Source organism: Pleurodeles waltl, chromosome 2_1 (assembly GCF_031143425.1).
Source record: "Pleurodeles waltl isolate 20211129_DDA chromosome 2_1, aPleWal1.hap1.20221129, whole genome shotgun sequence".
Classification (NCBI taxonomy): Eukaryota; Metazoa; Chordata; class Amphibia; order Caudata; family Salamandridae; genus Pleurodeles; species Pleurodeles waltl.
Window position 1 is genome coordinate 753,094,815 of NC_090438.1, and position 22,289 is coordinate 753,117,103.

At 45.5% G+C, this 22,289-nt stretch overlaps 1 protein-coding gene across 4 annotated transcripts in view; it reads left to right on the plus strand.

Annotated features, from left to right (window-relative positions):
- ACD (ACD shelterin complex subunit and telomerase recruitment factor) overlaps positions 1-22,289 on the plus strand; it is a 501,602-nt gene that overhangs the window by 384,291 nt on the left and 95,022 nt on the right. The window lies entirely within an intron of this gene.

Genomic DNA, 22,289 nt, shown 5'->3' on the forward strand with positions numbered 1-22,289 from the left:
TGGAGGAAGAAGGAGGGGAGAGGAAAGTGGCAAGATGGGTTAGAACATCATCTATGTAATTGTACTTTGAATTCAATCGAGTCAGAATACATTGAGGCCTAAAATTTCCTGAAGGTATGCTGTTGAATCAGGAACTGGGAAGTGTGTGACAAGAAAGAAATCCAGCCATGGGCAAGGGGCTGATAAAAACCCACTCAATTTTAAACAGGATGAATGGTTTGATGCTGAATTAATTTGAGTAATTACACTTGGAACACGGTGATATTCTGCTTTGTTCCATAAAAACATAACATAGCTTTTTTTTTTTACAGGCAGGCCTACAAACCGGAAAGATTAATGAAGTTGAGGCATTATGTTTGTGTGTTATGGAAATTCTACCCTTATTGTGGCAATGCCTTTGATGCTTGAAGAGTAGGGTTATTGGGATTGCATTTCTAAAAGCTGCCCCATATGTAATATGTTTCTTGTTTTCATAATATTTACATACTATGCTTACGCAATTGCTTTGAGTTGAATGATTTCTGCAGTTCTTTTGTTTCATTTCCTCTACATTAAACAATTGAACATGATTTGAATGAACTCATATAAAAGAAATACATAGATATGCTTGATGGTCTTTGTTACTTGTCCAGTATGCATTATCTCGAGGTAAGTTAAGAGAGGTGCATGGGTCATATCTTGTCTATTTCTCATGCTCAAGTTTGACAAATTGGTCCTGCGCTTGGCAAAGAGCTAAGCCTACTGGGTCTTGTTTACCTAACACTTGTAAATAGTTAACACCTTTATGGTTTTGTGTGTCAGTAGTGTCTTGTACTGCATGCTATCTTTTTCTTTTTGAGAAGACTTTAGCTTACCTTATAAATCTAACATATTAAGGGCCTATTCTGGTGGATACTTCTATCTGCAGATGCCTCGTATGTAGAATAATCCTAGGCATCAGTTTGGATTCAGAACCTTAAAAACTTTTAAAGCAGTGGTTGGCCTAAATATTATTCCCTATTCCCTTAGAGCATGGATTGGACTATGGCTACAGGTCCTGCGACTTCTCCCTCAGCACGCATCTCAAGGTCACCAAGGAGCAGGAGGTCACGTTGTTCGTGACCCAGGCCCACTATGACAAACGGAGCCATTGCGTTTTGACGCTGTGTTCCGGGTCATCGTCTTCACATTCCTCAGACAAAAAGAGAAAGCATAAAAAAGTAAGAAACATGGAAAAAAATGTCACCTTTGCCCTTCGTCTCTCTCATACCAGAGCTGGTAGTTGTTAAGCCAGCAAATCGACCACCAAGCACCTTGGTGCCAATACAGCTGACTGGATCCAATGGTACTCGCACCAACATTGGCGAAATTCCTGGTGCCAGTTCCCTCATGACCCTCAGGATCAGTGCTGGTTATCACCTTTACTCCAATGCTCAGATACACTGCACTGCCTCCATCTATGCCGTGGTGTCCTGCCTCAGAAGCCACCTATGCTGCCACCTCCCCTGGAGCACGAAGCTGTTAGTGCCACTGCCAACGTTCACAGAGTCTTTACCTCAAAACAAGCTGAGGAAGGAAGCTCAAAGGCTCCTAGAATTGGAGGATAACAGACTTAGGATCCATGACAAATTTGGATCAGTTGCAGACCCCTTAAATCTCCAAGCTTATGGTCATGACGAGGGAGAAGAGCAGCTACACAAATTGACAGGCATATCCTTGTCCAGTAGGCTTGACACTTCTTCTGAAATTAAAATGGAATTTCTCTCTGGGCACCCTATACTAGAAGTTGCGTCTTTTCATTCAGTGGTCAAGAAAGCAGCTGAAGTACTAGATCCTTATGTATGAAGCATTTTTGCTGTTGCAATTGTCCCGATTTCCAAATAGGGGTAATTTGCAACTGCAAAAATGCTTTTTCAATGTGCCCAAACTGCAATTCTTCAGGATCGAAGTTTTAAAAATACATATAAATATGGATAAATACACATATGATAAAAAAATGTATAAATACAAATGGAAGTGGCAAAAACATAAATACCATAAAACCAAGAGCCCTAGATATTGGCCAACCGGCTACTCCACATGTCCAGGAGAAAATGAGGCAGCATTTTCAGGAAGTCATTGGAGATGGGCAGAACGCCTTCTGAAATATCATCAAATCTGGATTGGATACTGCGCATTGTGTTGCACACGCTACGGGAACTGCCACATCTGCGCTGCCTCTCCTGTCTTCAGTCTTCAAGTATCTCTTCCGATGTACAAGCCAACCTCTTGGACCTCCCATTTGATGAAGCACACCTTTTTCAAAACAAAGCTAAGGCTGCCTTGAAGCAATTTAAGGTGAGAAAGACACAACATAGTCTTTGATACAGTCTTAGCATCTCAGGGACTCTCCACAGTTTTTGATCCTTTTGGGGAGTCTCCAAACGGTTCTTCTCTGGACAGTCCCTCTAGTCTGCGTCTCAACAACCCCAGACTCCCCTGATCAAACAATTCAAGGGGAGAGGCATCACATCACAAGATAAGCAGGTCTAGTTTGCTCCTCCAAACCCAGACTGAGACTGAGACTGTTGTCCACCTTTCTACCAGCCTGTAACGCCATTACTTCAAACTAGTGGGTCCTTCAGATCATCAGGCCACCCTTCCTTCATGCTCTGCAAACCAAACACCTGCCTTGTTCCCTTCCTCCAGACTATCTTTCTATCCTGTTAATTTAATTTTAGCCAGACACTCATCCAACTAGTCACCAACACTTAGTACTTTACACAGTATATGAACAATATTAGATCACTTGATAATGTGTTTATTACACTAGTTTTCCAGTACAGATATGTGCTCAATTGGCATCAACCGTGTTTCTATGTTTCTTTGTGTCCAGAAAAAGTCCAGCAAATTCCATTAGTTACTTGTACATGTCCAGCTCCTATTAGCTCCACATTCAAATTCCATCAGAGTAACAGTTTGATGTTCCTTAATCCAGCCAACATGTGTTTCTTCAGGGATATCCACTAGACTTCATCAGGGCTGTGCTAATGTATAACAAATAATGATTTAGTATAGAGTAAACCACAAAACCTGTAGATGGTATCACTAACCATGCTGTGTTGAGTGGGTATTAATACAACATAATTGGATAAACAAAATATTCCATTCATACGAGTTTCAAAGTAATGTTGTATTCATCTAAATGAATTCATTACAGTGATTATGTGCCCAATAACTCAATACATCGATTGTGAATAGTGCTGATAGTCATGCTAATGTTTCTTCTCTTATACCAAATAGTGCACATCCTTAATACACACAGAAAAACCCCATGTGACCAGTTCCAATGATTCACAAACACTAACCTGCATATCTTCAATAGTTATTAATTCCCAAGTAAAGCTCCTCTGATTGTCATAAGTTTCTAGTTCATAAATAATTCGCCTAAAGGGTATGTCTTTATTTGTAGTCCATCTATCTGAAGTGTCAAAGAACTTGATTTGTTTAATCATGAAAGATGACTGCCATTAACTCACCGATCTTACTAACTCAAAATTAGCCAAGGTAGATATTTCCAAAAAGTTATGCCCTTCTCAGTAATCAAATAAATCACAACACCATAGCTGTGTATGCCAAGATCGCTATTAAATAAATCGCTACAAAAATCGGTATACAAATCTCAAGGTCGGGGGGCATAATCATAACGTACTCATCACTACTGATTTGTTACTTCTTAACTAAACCAATTTTAATATTTTAACTGACATGGAGCTTAAAGCCGCTTTGCGTATTAGCTAACAGTCAAGCGGTCATCAAATTGCTCAGTGTAGTCATGAGCCCATTTTCGTCAAAATTTAGTGTTACAATCAAATCATTCCCCTTTACCTTTATGTGACCGCTACCGTGTCTCTCTAATGAGTAATGTTCGATGTGTTATCTGTTGGTTTACAGGTTTTTTTGGAGATATTCACCCTGACCAGTGCACCTCTGAGCTAGTTACAATCTGAATCGAGGGTAGGAGGCGCCAAATACTCACTGGATACCTACCCAATCGTCCTAATCTCTTTCTATCCTGCAACAAACAGACAGCACTCCTCATGAAAGAGCATTGGAGTTAGTGCCACAGCAAGATATTTAACAAGGTTGTTACTCCTGATACTTCCTTGTTCCGAAGAAGGACAGCTGTCTGTGTCTCATCCTAGACCTCAGTAAGGAGAAATTCAAGATGCTGACCCTAGCTCACGTTTTGTTGGCATTGGAAGTCAGAGACTGGGTGATGTCTCTCGACCTGCAAAACACCTATTTCCACATTCCTGTCCTACGGTCCCTTTGGAAATAGTTATCCTTTGTAGTGGGTTCTACGCATTACCAGTTTGTGATACTACCATTTGGGCTGATATCTGAACCTCAGGTCTTCAGCAAGGTGATTTTGGTGGTTGCAGCCCATCTTAAAAGGTCAGAAATTACCACCTATCTGTACCTGGATGACTTACTGATCAAAGCTGACTAATCAGAGATGGTTACTCATCATCTGCAGTCAACATTCTCATTATTGTGTGACTTGGGATTTTCAATCAAGATGCCCAGATTTCATCTGGAGCCCTACTATCGCTTACTATTTAAGTTGATTCTGGATGACCTCTACCCTTCTCCATACCTTTCCTCTCCCTCAGATAATTCTCAATATCTAGGAGATGGTTCCATCTTTCCTGAAAGGCATGCAAGTTCTAGTCTTGAAGGTCCTGTGCCTGCTAAAACTACTGGCTTCCTGTATGCTAAGTTTTAGACCTGACATCCTTAGGGTGGTCTCCCCCACAATTTTTTTTTTGCCTCCCTCCATCCATTTTTTGACCATTTTGCTGGCTTTAGGACTCTGTGCTCTTTACCACTGCTAATTAGTGATAAAGTGATTGCGCTGTCTTCCCTAAACATGGTAGCATTGGCTCAAACCCAGTAGGCATATTTAATTTACTTATAAGTCCATAGTAATGTGCACTACATGTGCCATGGCCGGTAAATTAAATGCTACTAGTGGACCTGCAGCATCTGATTGTGCCACCCACTTACATAGCCCCTTAACTATATCCCAGGCCTGACATTGCAGAGCTCTTTCTGAATACACGTCTGAGTGGGTGACAGCTGGGTCCTTGTGCATTCCCTCCAAACAGCCACACACAAAGGGAGCTTCGGTGTGCCTGATAGGCCATCCTGGGCAGGATGGGAGGGAGGAGCTGACACACCTGAATGGGCTGTGTCCTGGTGCTACACAAAGGGCTGCATGCCCACCTTGAGTGAATCTGGAGCCAGGGTGGGAAAGGAGGACCTCTGTGCACTTCAAAGTCCTTTCTTTGAAGTCCCCCCCCCCTTCAAAGGCACAATGGGGTATAAGTACCAAGCCTATGACACCACCAGCTCAGTACCTGTGGATACTCTGGCAGGAATTATGACTGCTGTGCTGCTGTAACATGGACTGCCACTGCTGAGTTCTGCTGGACACCTGCTTTGCAGAGCTGACCTGCTGCCTACTGCCCTCCTGCTTGGGAGTGAGAAGGACTGGACCTGTTTCTCTACAACCCAAACCCCAGAGTGGCTCCAAGGGCCATCTGACTGGTCTCCTGTTTTCTGAAGTCTCAGGGACACAAAAGGCTTCAACTCATCTTGCTAAAGCACCTGGACTTCGCTTGCTGCAGGTCTTGTCCTGCCAAGTGGTGCCACCCCAGTCCTGGGCCATTGGAAGTGGGTAGAAAGTGCTGCTTTAACCATGCCCAAGCATCCTCATCGGAACCTGCGCATTGTCTCTTTTGCATGAGTCAGAACCAGAGCATCCTCGGCGTTGTATGGAATGGACCTGGTGCATCGCCCTCGGAACCAGCGCTTCGCCTTCGTAATTGATGCATTGCCTACTGTGGGAGCAGCAATTGCACATCCCATTCGGAACCAGCACATCACACGCGTAACCACCACATCGCTGCAGTTGCATGGAGAAAATCAACACATCTCGTCCCCTGCATGGCTCACCCCAGCGCATCACTTTGGCTGCACCTCACTCCGTCGACGACGCATCGCGAATCAAGCTACTTTGATTCAGCAGGCCCAAGTGGGTCCCTGTATCCGGCCCGCGCATCAATGCTGTTGGCCCGAACTATTGACTTTGCCCGGGTCCAGCATGACCAGATATCCTGTTTAAGTGCCTAATACTTCTAAGCTATATTTTACATTTATTCTTTAAAAATTCTTATCTCAACTTCCGCGGACTGGATTTTTGTCATTGTCGTCTTGTTTTGTTTATAACAGTATCCTCTGTTGTTCTAATCTGGTGTGGGGTCTTTGTGTTTTTGTGGTGTTTACACTGTGTTACTGTTTGAAGTGTTACACAAATACTTTAGACAGTGCCTCTTAAAGTCTGCCTGTTCTGTGCCAAGCTACCAGAGGGTGAGCACAGGATTATTTAGGGTGTGTTGTGACATATCCTGACTAGGATTGTGGTTCCTGCTTGGACAGGGCTCATACCTCTGCTAACCAGAAAACCAATTTTTAACACTACTGGTTGCTCATAAACTTATGAGAGCTCGGCAGTGGAGCCGCCCCACAAAGTGGTACTTGCATGAGGAAGAATGTTGAGACTCCCTTGAAGTTTCCCTGACCACTGCACTGGATGTGGCTTGGCGGGTAAACAAATTAAATCAGCATTATGGGATGGCCTTCAGTTTCTCCCCGTGGCCACTCTTTTCTCCATAGTAGTAGGTGCTAGACATCATCCTGCTGGAGTTGTGGGCAATTCAATTGACGCTCAAGGCCTTCCCTCTGTCCAAGCGTCATCTATCCAGATCTTGACAGACAGTACGAAAATGATGTGGTATGTGAACAAGCCAAAGGAAGTAGCACCATGCATCGAGGCTGTGCTTTTTATGTGCACTACAAAGGGATCTGTTCAACAGATAGTCACCTGGCAGGGTCTCCGAATGTCCGAGACTACAGTCTGAGCCCGCTTCGTCCTGGCAATCACAAGTGGCGCCTTCTGCCAGAAATAGTTCAGGACATCTGCACCCAGTAGAACAATCCTGAGATGGATTTGTTTGTCTCCCCAGAAATTGCAGTTTTGCTTCTTCCATTATTCAGGGAGGACTTGGCCTCGCAGTTCGGGCTGGACTGTTCCCATGAGGAGCAGGGTCAAGGCTGATTTGCATATGTTTAGGTTCAAACTGAGGTGGCATAATGGGCGAAAAACTATGGATTGGATGGCGGCCCCAGGTGATCTCCTGTGGCTGAGTTAAATTCAAATGTTCCATTTATCACTTTATATTTTGATGTTGATGCAAAGCCAGTATCCCCCTACTGGTGTCTTCAGAGCTTTGTCGTTTCCAGATCAAGTATGATGCCTGTAATTTTTCTACAGATGAGGGATCTGCAGGTAAATATAGTGTCCACCAGAAAGATTGTTTCAACTAGTAAGTAACTTTTTAATTTAGAGTTTGTCAGACAGGGTACTTCTTCACCAATGCCACAGAGTATCCCATCGCTAAACCCTCGGTCCGCCTGCCTTATGGAGAGACAGGCAGGCCTTAAGCTTTCCATTGTCAGTCAACAGAAAGCTTCCTCCAAAGCAGTAGGGGCATAAGAGGAAGGATATTACACTGCCTGCTCTATATAGGGTCGACAAGGCCAGGAAAAACTTGGCAATGAGGAACAGAAAAGCAAATATTGGCCCCAACACCCTGAGAGAATACTCCCGGTGTGGGGTCATATGTTTGTTTTATCTGATAGAGACTTCTAGCTGCAGATATCTCTAGGAGTCAGACTGGATCCAGAAAAGTTTCACAAGCAGAATCCCTGTGCGCTTATAGGTGGTGTTGTTTAGCTCTACTTGGTGTCAGCATCTGCTGCGCAGGAAGTGATATGTGCGGTGCCTATATAGGCACCACCCCAGCACACTGACATAATTTATTTTATTTTCGCACCAGTCAGTGCAGATCTGAAGAGAGCTACCCCTTAGTTACTTTTTGACTAGGTTTTTTAAAACCTTTTTTGTCAAGGATTTTTGGAGATCCTCACCTGGTGTGGCAGGGATGTCATCTCCGAAGGCTGGCTTCAAGCCCTGCAGCTTGGTGACGGACCTGCATCTTGTTTGCCTCTGGTGCCTCAAGTTCAACCAAGATCCAAAGGCCTGCTCCAATTGCCTTGCCGTGAACTTGAAAGCCTTGAGGGAGTGATCCGTCAAGCTCCTGACAGCTCAACCTGCAATACCGTGACAGTCTTGATCCCAGTCGAGAGGAAGGTCCCAGGATCCATCATGGAGTCCAAGCTTCTCTTCGCACTTGAAGTGGCTGGGTCAGTCGAGGAAGTCACATTGCAAAAAAAGAAGAGCAAAAAGTCTTAGAGGTCTTCGACTTCACCCTGTTTATCGGCCAACAAGAAGAGGGAGCATCGCCATTTAAGGACTGACCCTGCGGTTGAGCCAGTGCCTTGGGCCGGCTCTCCACTTCCTCAAGTTTCTGGGAGATGGACCGATACTCACTCAACTTTAAGAATTTTAAGAGGCCTTCCACCTCCTATTTAAGTGGCCTGCTCCTGCCGGTGATCCTTCAGGCCCGTGAGTTTGGGAAGGGACCCTACTGGATCAGCCCTGGTGCAAGTCGGGTCTCTTTGATACACAGATAGATCCAGACCGGTGCCGGTTATGCCACCTCAACCTTTGCCAGTGCCAATACTGACACACCAACACGGCCGGCGACCCTATCCTCAATCTGATCCCTGACTCTGACACAGAGCCAGAGGGGCATCTTCAGGCTCCGGCGCCGACTGGAGCCATGCCTTGCAGAGCATGAGCCCTATTCTTATGGGCTGGGACTCTGGGAGGATTGGGAAGGATAGCTAGACCCTGAAGAATACCATCCTGTTGACACCAACATGGACTGGCGTGAGGATTTTGCAGAAGCCAGCGGACTTGACACCTTTCCAGATAATGATATACTTTCTCTAACTACCGTGGCTCTGGAGGACGAAGTGTAATTTGCAGTGGTGGTGAGGAGGGCGGCCATGGTCCGTGACCTTTTGACAATCAAGACAAACATCTTGACGGAGGTGCTTCAGGCAGGAGTGACCCCTTCAGAACCGGTCCTCCCATATAACGAGGCCCTTACTGACGTCCTGTTTGGGAACTGGTCCAAGGCCAGACAGGGGCTCCTGTGAAAAGGATGATTGCCTGCTACCACCACCCCACCCCACCCCACCCCACCCTAGGGGACCCCAACTGCCTAACACAGCACCCTACCCCAGAGAGCTTGGTGGTTCAAGCCTCTACTGCCCACGGAAATTATGGCGCTGCACTGCACCACCAGATCTGGACTCTTAGAGGCTGGATACCTTAGAGAAGAAGATGTTTTATTCAACTAGCGTGACACTACAATCTGTGAACACTGCATTCCTATTTGGGCCTCTACTCTAATGCTCCAATGGTTGCGTAGGTGCTGCCAGCGGTTCCAGAGGAGGGCAGGCTGTAATCTCCCAGGCTGTTGCAGACAGAAGAGAAGCACCTAAGTTCACGATCAGATGTGGACTGGATACCACCGACTCACTGGGCAGAGCAGTTTTGTCGATAGCGGCTTTATGGTGCCATGCCTTGTTGAGGACAACTGGCTTTTCTGGGGATGTCCAAGCACGCTCTTTGATGGCTCTCGTCTCTTTAGAGGCAAGGCGGATCCAGCACCACGGCCAGTTTTGTGTGCCCTTTCCATGTCCACTGGTCAACCCCCAATCAGACTTTCGCTCCTTTTGTCACCACAGAAGGGGCTTCCAGATGGATCTATACCCTCCCAGCCACTGCAGCATGCAAGTGTCTCAGCCTTTGTGTGGCCAAAAACGCAGAACCCACAGACCCCTTGGGTCAGGCATCCAGCTGTCAGGCCAGACCACCACAGTCCAGCAGCCACAGCCTCCAAACCCTTATAGTCTGCCCTCTTGCCATCATGGGCACTTAGTGGAAGACAGGGTCTGCCATCACCTACCCCGTTGGCCTACCCTATTGGCAGTCTGTAACACTATACCAGTGGGTTTTGGAGATTGTCCAAAGAGGGTACTCCTTCTACCTACTTACGATAGGCTGATGGAGGACCACTTACCCTTCTCTGCCAGGAAGTGATGGCTCTTGTGTCCAAGAGAGCCATCGAGAGGGTGCTGACGGCAGAAGATGCTCGTGGTTGCAATTCCCACCAATTCCTGGTGTCCAAAAGGATGGAGGCCCTCATCTTATACTAGACTTGTGCACTCTCGAATTTATTCCTCAAGAAGGAGAAATTCAGAATGCTCACACTCACTCAGGTACTGTTTGCCCTGGACCCAGGAGACTGGATGGTAGCGTTGGACTTGCAGGGCGCATACTTTCATATCCTTGTCCTGCCTGCGCCCAGTTGTTACCTGTGGGTCACAGTAGTTCACGAGCACTTTCAATTCACTGTGCTCCCCTTTGGCCTTACCAGCACCCTCAGGTGTTCCTCAGGATGATGGGAGTGGTTGCAGCTCATCTGCAGAGAGTAGGCATGCCAGTCTTCCCCTATCTCGATGACTGGCTTCAAAGGCAGGCTCGCCGTAGGTTGCTGTCTCCCACCTCCAGACTATGGTGGACCTCCTGCACTCACTGGGGTTACCTAGCAACATGCAAAAGTAACATCTGACTCCCTCTCCGGTGCTCACTTTCATTGGACTACAGTATCAGGCTTATCCTCCTGAACAGCAATTCCAGAATATTCAGAGTATGGTACCGATGTTTCAACTTCTATCGTGGATTTTCATGAGACTGACTCTGAGGCTGCTGGGAGGCATGACCTTGCATCCTGCTGGTGACGCATGCCCGCTGTCATATGAAGGCTCTGCAGTGGGACCTGAAGTTGCAGTGGGCGCAGCATCATGGTCCAGATCTCGGAGGAAGCTGCAAAGGACCTGCAGTGGTGGCTAACAAACCACGATTGGATCAGCGGCAGACTCCTCTCCCTTCCCCAACCAGATCGGACAGTGGTGACAGATGCATCACTCCTGGGACAGAGCAGCCAACTAGGAGAGGTGGAGGTCAGAGTCAATGGTCTCCATCAGAATGCAGATTTCACATTAACCTGTTAGAGCTCCGTGCAAACTGGCTGGCATTAAAAGCCTTTCTACCCTCCATTAAGGGAAGGCTAGTGCAGATGTCCACTGACACAACACTGCCATGTGGCACTGCAGTAATTAGGGTGGAGTAGCGTTGTGAACCCTTTGTCATGAGTCCCTGCATCTCTGGACATGTCTTGAATGTCGGGGCATATCCCTGGTGGTTCCAAACCTGGCCGGTTCTCTGAACACCAGGTCGAACAAGCTCAGCTGAAAATGCCTAGCGGATCACAAACTTCATCTTCATCTGCGGGTGGCGCAAGGTCTCATTCAGCAGTGGGGAGGGCCTTGGTTAAATCTGTTTGCCACTGACAAGAACGTGCAATGTCAGAACTGGTGCACACTGGAGTTTCCAAGGCATCTCTCTCTCGGAGAAGCTTTTCGTCTCGATTGGAGCTCAGGCCTCCTGTACACCTTTCCACTCATACCATTCTGCCCAGAGCTATGATCGGTCCCTAGTCATATTTGTGGCTACGGACTGAGCATGGAGAGTTTGGTACCCAGAGCTGGTGATCATGGGCATCGGCCTTCTGATCAGGCTGCCCCTTTAGGAGGATCTTTTGTCACAGCAGCAGGGGAGTATTCTCCACCTGAATCTGTGAACTCTTTACCTTCTTGAGTGGAGATTGAAAGGCGACAGTTGACAGCTTTCGACCTTCCTCCCAAAGTCTGCAGCATTATCTTGGAAGACAGCCGTTTCTCCACCAAGTTGATATACATCTGCCATTGGAGAACATTTAGTGCATGGAATACAGAAAGACAGATTGGTCCCGTTTCTACTCCCCTTTCTCAGATTCTTCTCTTCATTCTTTTTCTTGCCCAGCAGGGCTCTGTTCTAGACACTCTCAAGGGGCATCTTTCTGCTATTTCAGCTTTTCTGTGATTGCCTGATCAGCCATTCCTCTTCAAATCCTCTATTGTAAATAGATTATTAAAAGGTTTGCAACATCTGTTCCCGCATTCTCCTTTTTTCCTTGTGTGCTTCTTTTGGGTCATTGCACAATTGGCCTCTCAAGCTCCTTAACACCAAGGCGGTCTTTCTCGTGACAATAACATCTGCACGAAGGGTAAGCTAGCTTCAGACTTTGTTATCCAAGCTTCCATTCTTGAACGTCGAACAGTACGAACTATGCTTCATACTATAGCTTCCATTCTACCAAAAGTGGTCACTCCCTTTCATTCAGGCCAATCCATCACCGTGTCTACTTTTTACACTCTGCCACATTCCTCCAAGGAGGAGGAGCGACTTCACCGTGTGGACTCAGAAAGAACGTTGTTGTTCTACTTTGACTGCATGCAAAAGTTCCGGGTGGATGTCTAATTCTTCAAGGAGTGCGTCAGAGGGGTATGTCGGCTGTGCAGAAACGGACCATCTCCTGATGGATTTTGCTCTGTATAAATATCTGGTACGCATTTGCCAAGAAGAAACCATCTGAGGACTTACTTGCTCATTCCACCAGAGCCAAGGCTGCAACCACGTCATTAGCACACAGAGTTTCGGTCCTGGATATCTGCCAGGCAGCATCAAGAGCTTTCTTGCTCACATTCACAAAACATTTCTGCCTGGACAGTCAAGTCAAGTCGTTCAGGTCCTGCTGAACTTTCCTGTATTAAATTGGTCCGGAGACCTATATCTGGGAGGTATTGCTTGGGTATCTGTTCAAAAGATAAGGAATCTGTGGCTAAAAGTCTCTACCAGTTGTACAGGTTACCTACCTTCTGTAATGCCTTGTCTGATAGAGACTCTGTCTCACTGCAGATTCCTTACCAACCCACCCATCCTCCCCGCTCTCTGAACAGATTTCTAGGGACAGAGCTGCTCTTTCAAGGCCCTAGTTTTCCGCACTAGAGGTCAGTGTTCTTCATGGCTCGTGGACCTGTTGTGGAAAGTTGTGAAAAGAAACTGATGTCAGCATGCAGGGGTGGCACTTATATAGGCATCATGCATGTCACTTCTGGCACGGGTGACGCCACATGAAGCCAAACAACACCACCTACCTGGTACAGGGATACTGCTGGAGAAAAATTTCCAGACCCAATGTGATGCCTGGAGGTAATTTAAAAGGTAAGGGGTCTGAGGCTAGATAGAGTGTCTACCAGATAATGCGTAATAAACTTGTTCTGCAGAAACAAACTCCTGCTGTGGGGTTTTGTTTCTTAAAAAAAACAAAAATTGGAAAAGATTGGTGAACAGCTATCAAAACGGATGGGGCCATCCACCAAACATTTTGTACAGCAGTTCATTTCAATGTCAGAGATGACAGCCGGGCCAGCGGTCATCTCTAAATTTGGCAGATGGGACCCCTTCAGGGTGGCAGAGGTAATGTTTTCCACCACCCTAATCAACAGCTCCCTGTCCATCAAACCCTAAATTTGCCCTAATTCCTCAAAGCATAGCCAAAATTCAGTGTTAGAAATATACATATGAAAATAATCACCACATTAATGCAGTTAAAAACATAAATTGAATGTATATTGTATGAACATTAGACTAAACCTATAGTAATGAGGATAACCCGGTTACATATACAATCAATGTCAGTTTAATATTATATGTAGGACAGTGGGAAAAGGAAAAAAGGGAAAATATCAGTGTCATTATTACAGTCACAAAAGTTAAAATATGGCACATCTGTGGCTTTGAATGGGGGAGACGGAATCTGACAGAGCGGATCTATATGCGGATGATTTCCTGATTTTCTTAACTGATCCTGAAAATACAGGTCTGTGTGCCCTACAAATCCTTGAGATATTTGGCAAAACATCTATGTAGATGTGGCCAATTCCTCCATGTTCCTGGCCAACTCCTACCCACAGAACCTTGGTTGGGGTGATAACCTACTGATGGTACAACAGGGATTTAAATACTAAGGGGTGTTTGTTACACAAGACCCAAGCTGACTTGGGATTTCAACATCTAGCCTTTAACAGAGCAATTGGCCTTTGACACTAGAGTGTGATCAAGGCCCCAACCCCCCGCGTCTCTCCTATCCACTCCCCCCTTCTTTTTTCTTTGATAGGCAGGTCAGCTATCTTTAAAATGGTACCCTAGCCTTGGTTCTTCTGCTGACTACAGAAATACCCATACTAGATTCCCCAATTGATGTTCTGCAAGATAAACTCCATGCTGAGGAGCATTCTATAGAATCACGGACCCCGCGCATATTACTGACTACATGCTACAAATCCATAGAGGAAGTGGGTGACAGCAAGGTGGCTAGGTTATATTAATCCCTGATTAATAGCCAACCGGGTTTCTTCCAGGCACTCCGGTTGGCCTGGAAGACATACCTGGGAGATCGTACTGATGAGGAGTGGGCCGAGGCTACAGCATTCCCTAGAGTTTCTGCTATGGCCACCAGTCTTCAACTAATCCAACTAAATTACCTCTTCAGAAGTATACCTTTTCATGAAGCAAATTGTGGCGAATAGACGTAATCGTCTCCCCCTTGTGTCTCCAATATCGAGAAGAAGAGGAAGGCCTTTTACACACAGTGTGGGGCTGTAGCAACCTTCCACCATTTTAGTAGGGCACAACCCACTCAATCCTAAATTGGCCTCCCTACACATCAGCGAGAATCTCTACATGGATAGATATAAAAGGGCACTTCTCCCCTAGGTTTGCGAATAGCCAAATAATATGTGGGCTGCAGTGGGAGTGTCTCTGCCCCCCAGCGGTTGAAGAATAGAAACGTGCCCTAGATTACTGCGTGGGCTTGGATGGGCCAGTGCATGCGGCCTGCTGCTGCCTCTAGAAATATGATGCTATGTGACAGCCATTGGCAGAGTATCGGAGGAATCAATTTGAAGCAGATACGTCCCTCTATCAGTCACCTGGACAATGAAATTCGAAATTTTGAGGGCTGGGTCATAACCCCGCCTGGTCACTTGTGATGCAAACCGAGTTGGTCGAATTACGAGTCCAAGAAATAATGGACTGGATGAATGGAAGGGTGAGGTGGAGAAGGGGATGGACAGTACTACAAAGTTTAAATGTTCTTCCACATGAGGTTCACACATATTAAACAGTAGATATTCACTTAATGTCTTCTGTTTGGCGGATGTCAGTGATGCAGCTAAAAACAATAAAATGTGTCATAAGAAAAGTTGAAATATGTACCTAATACAATATCACATATATAGAAAACCATGTCAGTGAAATAATGCTGCCCATTAAGTACAGCAAGTAAAATAAATAAGAAAAATAAAAATCCAACTACATTTTATATTACAATAAACTTTTAGAAACTCTTCAACAGTTAATTCAGAACCCTTCCTAGTCTATTCAGTTTTAATGTCCCTTCCAATATGTTGTAATCTATTGGAATGCAGTCACTAAGAGTAAACGTACTGCTCTACTGTTCATTGGAAATATTTTCTAATTTGAAACCAAGATACCCAATAAAATATTTTGGAATGTAAGGGAAACACCAGTTTCCATAACATAATTAAATTAGTTCCAAACTTGCCATCAAAATCAATCCACTAATGGACACTTACAACACTTGTAAGTAATTTGCTTTAAAACCAAAACACTGCATACAATGTTCGCTAATAACCTTGTAATAGACATGGTGCCACAGAAAGTCTTCTGGTAAGAAAAAATAATGCTTGTTTTGTATTGACTATACTAGATGCAGAATGATTCCTTGACCATACAGAATCCCATGTTTGAAGTAACAACGTGTTCAAATCGTTTTCCTATTTAGATTGAACATTTGTTTTATTGCTCATAATTTTTGTAGTGATTAATAAATATAAATTGAAGTCTTTGTAAGCTACAGCCCACAAACACTGTGTTTTGAAACAACAATATCACTCAAGTCCTATTTTTTTGTTACCTCAACAGCTGCTGTTAACTTAACATACCCACCCGTATAGCTTTGGGTGGCTTGGCTTGGAATACTCTGAAATGTCACTCTTGTCGGAGTGCGATGGTTAGTAGTTGCGTTGGTACTTCTATTGGCAGTGGATGGTGCACACTGCATTGGTTCCTGAGAAGGGCCCTGGCACTTCCTTTTTCCAAATTAGGCACTACTTTAATGTTTATATTGTTGATAATAGCCTACCCATGCTATTAATGGTAGGAGTAGAGTTTGATTTACGTTTAGGCATATACCGAACTTCCTTAAATTAAAAAAGAACCATTATACATTTTTCCAAAGCATCCGAGCTAAGCATAAATAATCATGTGTACTAAATACCCAAAACCTATATCAAGCAGCCCCCCACCAAGACAGACATAAGGAGCACCCCTTCAATGTCAAGTCATCCATCTTTGATTAAATATCCTTCAGGCTCAATGTAATTGTGTTTTGTTTTATTTGATTTGGAACCAAATACCCAAGTACTTCATTTTCTGAGTATTCCAATCCAAATCATAGACTCCAGACATAGATCAAGGGCAAACATAATTCAAGGGTAAGCATTCTGATTTAGCAACGTTTCGTTTATACCCAGAATCACTGGAAAATTAATCCAGTTCACTAGTGAAGGCTGAAATTTATAATAAAATATCGTCAGCATGAGGAATTAAGTATAAGTCACTGTCTTGAAAACAAAATCCTTTTATATTCTTATTTTATTATTTTGTCTAACCTTATATAGAAAAGTGTCTAAAGCTATGAGGGGCATCGCTTCTTTGTACCACTTCTGAGAGTAAAGTGTGGAAAATGTAATCCATCAACAAAACCTCGAGCCTTAGCAGAGTAATTTGAGCGAATTATGCTATGAATATTTAGGTCCAGAAAGATGCCATTTTAGAGCTTTAGACATGTATTCCCAAAGTGCATGGTCAATTTTATGACTTTTTATGCCTGGAGTGTAGTAGGAGTTATTGAGAAGGACATACTGTAGGAAAGTACCCTCTTTCTTGGCATGGTTACCACCATTTTCTGTTGTCAGTGTGTTTGACTGTGTTCACTGGGATTCTGCTAACCAGCACCCCAGTGATTATGCTCTCTCCCTTCTAACTTGGTTACTTACACCCCACATTTGGCATACTGGTGGCCCATCTAAGTTCCTAGTATATGGTACCCAGGGCATTGGGCACCAGGGGATCTCCATGGGCTGCAGTATGTATTATGCCACCCATAGGGAGCCCATGCAAAGTATATCTGCAGGCCTGCAATTGCAGCCTGTGTGAAAGGATGCATGCACCCCTTTTCACTACAGGTCACTGTAAGTCACCCCTATGGCAGCCCCTCCTAGCCCAGAGGGCAGGGTGCAAGTACCTTTGTGTGAAGACCCCCCTGCACTAGCAGAGGTGCCCCCACAAACTCTAGTTCAATTTTCCTGGGCTTCATGAGTGCGGGGACGCCATTTTGTGTGTACTGGACATAGGTTACTGCCTATGTCCAGCTACATAATGGTAACTCTGAACGTAGGCATGTTTGGTATCAAACATGTTAGGATCATACCTCAATACTGTTGCCACTATTGGAAGTATGATTCCATGCACTCTGGGGTCTCCTTAGAGGACCCCCATCATTGCTCCTACCAGCCTTCTGGGGTTTTCTGGGCAGCCCAAGCTGCTGCCACCCCTCAGACAGGTTTCTGCCCTCCTGCTGCTTGAACAGCTCAAGCCCAGGAAGGCAGAACAAGGGATTTCCTTTAGGAGACGGGGGTAACTCCCGCTCCCTTTAGAAAATGGTGTTACATGGCTTGGGAGGGGTAGCCATCCCAAGCTACTGGTATGCTTTGAAGGTCACATTTGGAGCCTTCCATGCATAAACCAGTCTACACCAGTTCAGGGACCTCCAGTCCCTGCTCCGGCACGAAACTGGACAATGGTAAGGGGAGTGACCACTCCCCTGTCCTTCCCCACCTCATGGGTGGTGCCCAGAGCTCCTCCAGAGGGTCCCTGAGTTCTGCCATCTTGAATACAACCCTGACAGGGACCTCTGGGAGCATCTGAGTGGCCATGTCAAGCAGGTGATGTCAAAGCCCCCTCCTGATAGGTGGTCACCTGGATAGGTTACCAATCCCCCTTTCAGGGCTATTTAGGGTCTCTCTCTTGGGTGGGTCCTCAGATTTGCCTTGTAATATTCCAGCAGGACTCCTCTGCAATCTCTACTTCGACTAGCCAAAGGAACCACGACTGGACCATGCAGGAACCTACAATCTGCATCCAGGACGAAGACTCTGCTTGCAACATGGTTTCCATGGCTCCTTCTAGCTTCTGCAACATTTCCCCGGCTGTGCATCCTCTGAGGGCAGCAAGTCTTCAGTCTGCACAAGAAGGAAGAAGGAATCTCTCTCGGATTGAAGGAGTCACTTCCCTGCATCCGCAAGCAACAACTGCAATGACGACCGGCTGTGTGGATCTCCTCTCATCCTGAAATGCGTGGACCCTGCATCACAGGAGATAGTCCGGAGTATTCCTCTTGGTCCTCTCTGCCAGCTGTCCAACTTCGGTGGAGGTTAGCCCTTGCCTTCCCACGTAGGACAGTACCCCTATGCACTGCTTCCCTTACAGCTACCAGGGCTTGTTGGCATCTCCAAGGGATCTTCAGGCTCCTTGGAGCCCCAGCCCCCAGCACTCCTTCCTGCGACTCACAGCCCTCTGCGTGCTCCTCCTGCGGCATGGGACCCTTCTCCAGTTGTGCTACATGGGCTCCTCTGCGACTCCTGGTTCCTCATCCAGTGGCTGTTCTGTAGGGGCTGCCGCTTCTTCTTTGGACTCTCTGCCTTGCTGAAGGTCCCCTAGGATTCCTCCCCCCCCCCCCACCCCATGGGTTGAGTCCTCCTGGACCTTCCTGGTCCCCGGGCAGCTCCACCTTTTGCTTCACCGCGACTTCTGTCTTTGCCAAGGCTTGTTGGTGGCTTTTCCCCAGCACTGACTGACTGCAATCATCCATCCGGCGTGGGACATCGAATGCATCCTCCAGGAACTCTTCACCTGCTCCAGGGCTGCATTCCTGACCGTCCTCGTCCTACTGTCGACCATCTCCTGCAACCACAGCTGGGTGGGTAGTAGCTCCTGCTCCCGCTGGACACTTCTGGACTTGGTCCAATTCTTCCACATGTCTTCCTCCTCAGGAATCCACAGCTGCTCTCTTGCAGTCTTGTCTGGTTGTAACATTTTCTTCTTTTCCTTCCTTTTGGGTGGTTTGGGTAAAATCCAGTAACTTACTCCTTTCTTCCTGGTCGCTAGGGGGAACTGTGATACTTACCTTTGGGTTTTCCTAGTAACCTCAGCTCCTCTCTCCACATTCCCCTTAGCTAGGAGTGGGTCCTGTGTTTGCATTCCATTTTTAAGTTATATGGTTTGGGCTCCCTAGAGGGTCACTAACACTTTCTGTCTATTGCTGATTACTAGTGTACATATCTTGTGTTTTACTGACCTCGTATTGGAGGGTTGACTCTCTAGTAGTTTTTGGTAATTGTGTCACTAAAACAAAGTACCTTTATTTTTGTAACACTGAGTGTTTTCTTTCATGTGTGTAAGTGCTGTGTGACTGCAGTGGTATTACATGAGCTTTGCATGTCTCCTAGATAAGCCTTGGCTGCTCATTCACAGCTACCTCTAGAGAGCCTGGCTTCTAGACACTGCCAACACTACACCAATAGGGGATACCTGGTATACAGTGTAGGTACCTCAGGTACCCACCACACACCAGGCCAGCTTCCTACACATACTTAAGGATTTCATTATTATACTAAATAATGATCTAGCATTATTTCAAGACAGTCTGCACTTAATGAATTCTGATTGCTCACATCTTGAGTCTGAAAGCTAGCAACCTATAACTTGCAATCCAAGCCAGTCACTGAAACTGGTCTGCAGTTCTGACATAACGTCACATCTTTAACTTCTTCAGGAATAGCACGTAATCACCCCAACAAATGAATCCTCTGTCTTATTGACCCTAATAAATATATTACACAACTCAAACTGCATGAGTGTGAATATATTAAAAAATGTGCAGAACCCTCTCTCAGGAAACCATTGGAACCTGGTGATCCCTTTGATAGACTCATTGCTTTTGTAATGTCTCCAGTAGTAAAATCCTGATAAATAAAGAATACATCTTTAATTCTCAAACATACTTCTAAGGGTGAAGTCCTCACCTTTTGAATATTCTCCAGGATTCACAGTGGATCTCGAAACTTTTCTAAAGCAGAACCCCTGCACCAGTCTGCGTTGCTGTGCAGCTCCTCGCCAAGGCCGCTCCACTCCATAAGTGCTGTATGGAACCACATGTCAGTGCCAGTTGCATGAACTGACATCAGATCCTTTCCTTTCTTACCACCAAACGTGAACCTGGAGCCACCCCTCGACTTTTTACAAGGCCTTTATCTTAAAAGTATTTTAAAAAGCCAGTGGAAAATGTAACCTCCCAAAACCACATGGTTCAAACTTTAAATTGAGATGAAGGACAGAGCTGATGCCAATATGTGATAAATTCTTTATCTCAGTAGATAACTAATGTAAAAAGTTGCAAGTCTTTTCAAGATATAGCCACTTCATTTGATTTTCTTATTGTTAATAAAAATGCTCCAGTGATCCAAAGTGAAAAACAAACAAAAGTGCAGCCAATACGTGTTTCGCGCCCTGACGGTGTGCAGGCCTGGGGCTTTTTCAAGGTTCGATATAGTGCATAAATAAAGAGACAGGATCAAATGTTGTCCCCTGTGAACAAAAGGAAAATCTGTGAAAATAAAGAAAAAATCCCATTGCATATCCCATAAGCCAGACGCCAACAACAACCCCTTCATGTGATATTCGGGGAATGAAGAATGACATATGTGGGGCAGAATAGACTGCATAATCAGAAGCCCCAAAGAGTTATTCACAGCTACATAATTTAACAATACCGAGCCATAGCAACATTGACATTAAGAAACATCAAGCAAGGAATTAAGCAAAATCGGCAGCAATACATTTTATAAAGCCATTATAGTTCCCACAATGCAGAAAAGAGCATAGAAATTGATCATTTGTCAAAAGCAACATGAAGAATCAAGCATGGGGTTCAGGAAAGTCAGTACAAATATTAATGTCAAAATCATTTTAGTTCCTATTGTGTAGAGAAAGATATATACAAAAAAAAAAACATTTTATACATACAGGTTAAAGGTCATGTAAGTGGGTCTTACAGATTGTCAAGTGTGGTTATGTCCCCTCATTCCTTTTCATATCACTGCACCTTCCACCATCCTCAGAACGACTGATAGAGGATTACCTGTCCCTCTTGCAGCAGGAAGTGCAGGCTTTTCTGGTGAAAGGAACCATAGAGGGTGCAAGCATTAGAAGTAGGCTGTGGCTATTACTCCTGCTACTTTCTGGTGCTGAAGAACGAGGGGTGCGTTGTTCTGTTTAAGACCTTCACCCCTTCAATGCCTTCTTGGGAAAGACAAATTCAAGATGCTCACTGTAGCCCAGGTCTTGTCTGCCCCCGACCCTGGAGACTGGATGGTAACAATGGACCTGCACGACCTGCACATCCTTGTCCTGCAGGCCCACAGGTGCTAGCTGCGGTTTAAAGCAAAGAAGGTGAATATTCAGTATGCTGTGCTCCTTTCTGGCCTCACCAGTGCCCCTTGGGTGTTCATGAAACCGCTGGCGGTGATTGCTGCGCATGTCTCCCAAGTACAGACTACAATGAACCTCCTAACATTGTTGGAGTACACTATAAATGTGCCAAAGTCACTCCTGGCTCCTCAGAGTCACTCCCCTTCATGTGTACCATTTTGGACATGATACAATTTCATGCCTGCCTCCTGAGTTGGAGAGTTCAGGACATTTGGGGTGTGATCCTGATGTTTCAGCCTCTGCCCTGGATTTCAGTGAGGGTGATTTCGAGGCTGCTGAGATTAATGGCCTTTTACTTCATGGTGGTCAAGCAAACCAGGTGGCATTTGCAGACTCTGCAGTGAGCTCTGAAGCCCCAGTGTCCACAGTATCAGGGGGACCTATCCGATATTGCAAAGATTACAGAGTAGACTGAAAAAGGCCCTCAGTGGTGGTTGCTTGACCGCAATTAGATCAGCAGCCGAAAAATGGCTCTTTACCCCATCCAGAGTTAGCAGTGGTGACCTATTCATTGCTTCTGGATTGGGGTGGCCACTTGGGAGAGATATTCGAGATCAGAGCTTATCTGGTCTCTGCTGGAGTCCCAGCTCACATCAACCTTCTGGAGCTGCGGGCCATCCACTTGGCAAAGAAATCTTACCTACCATCCATC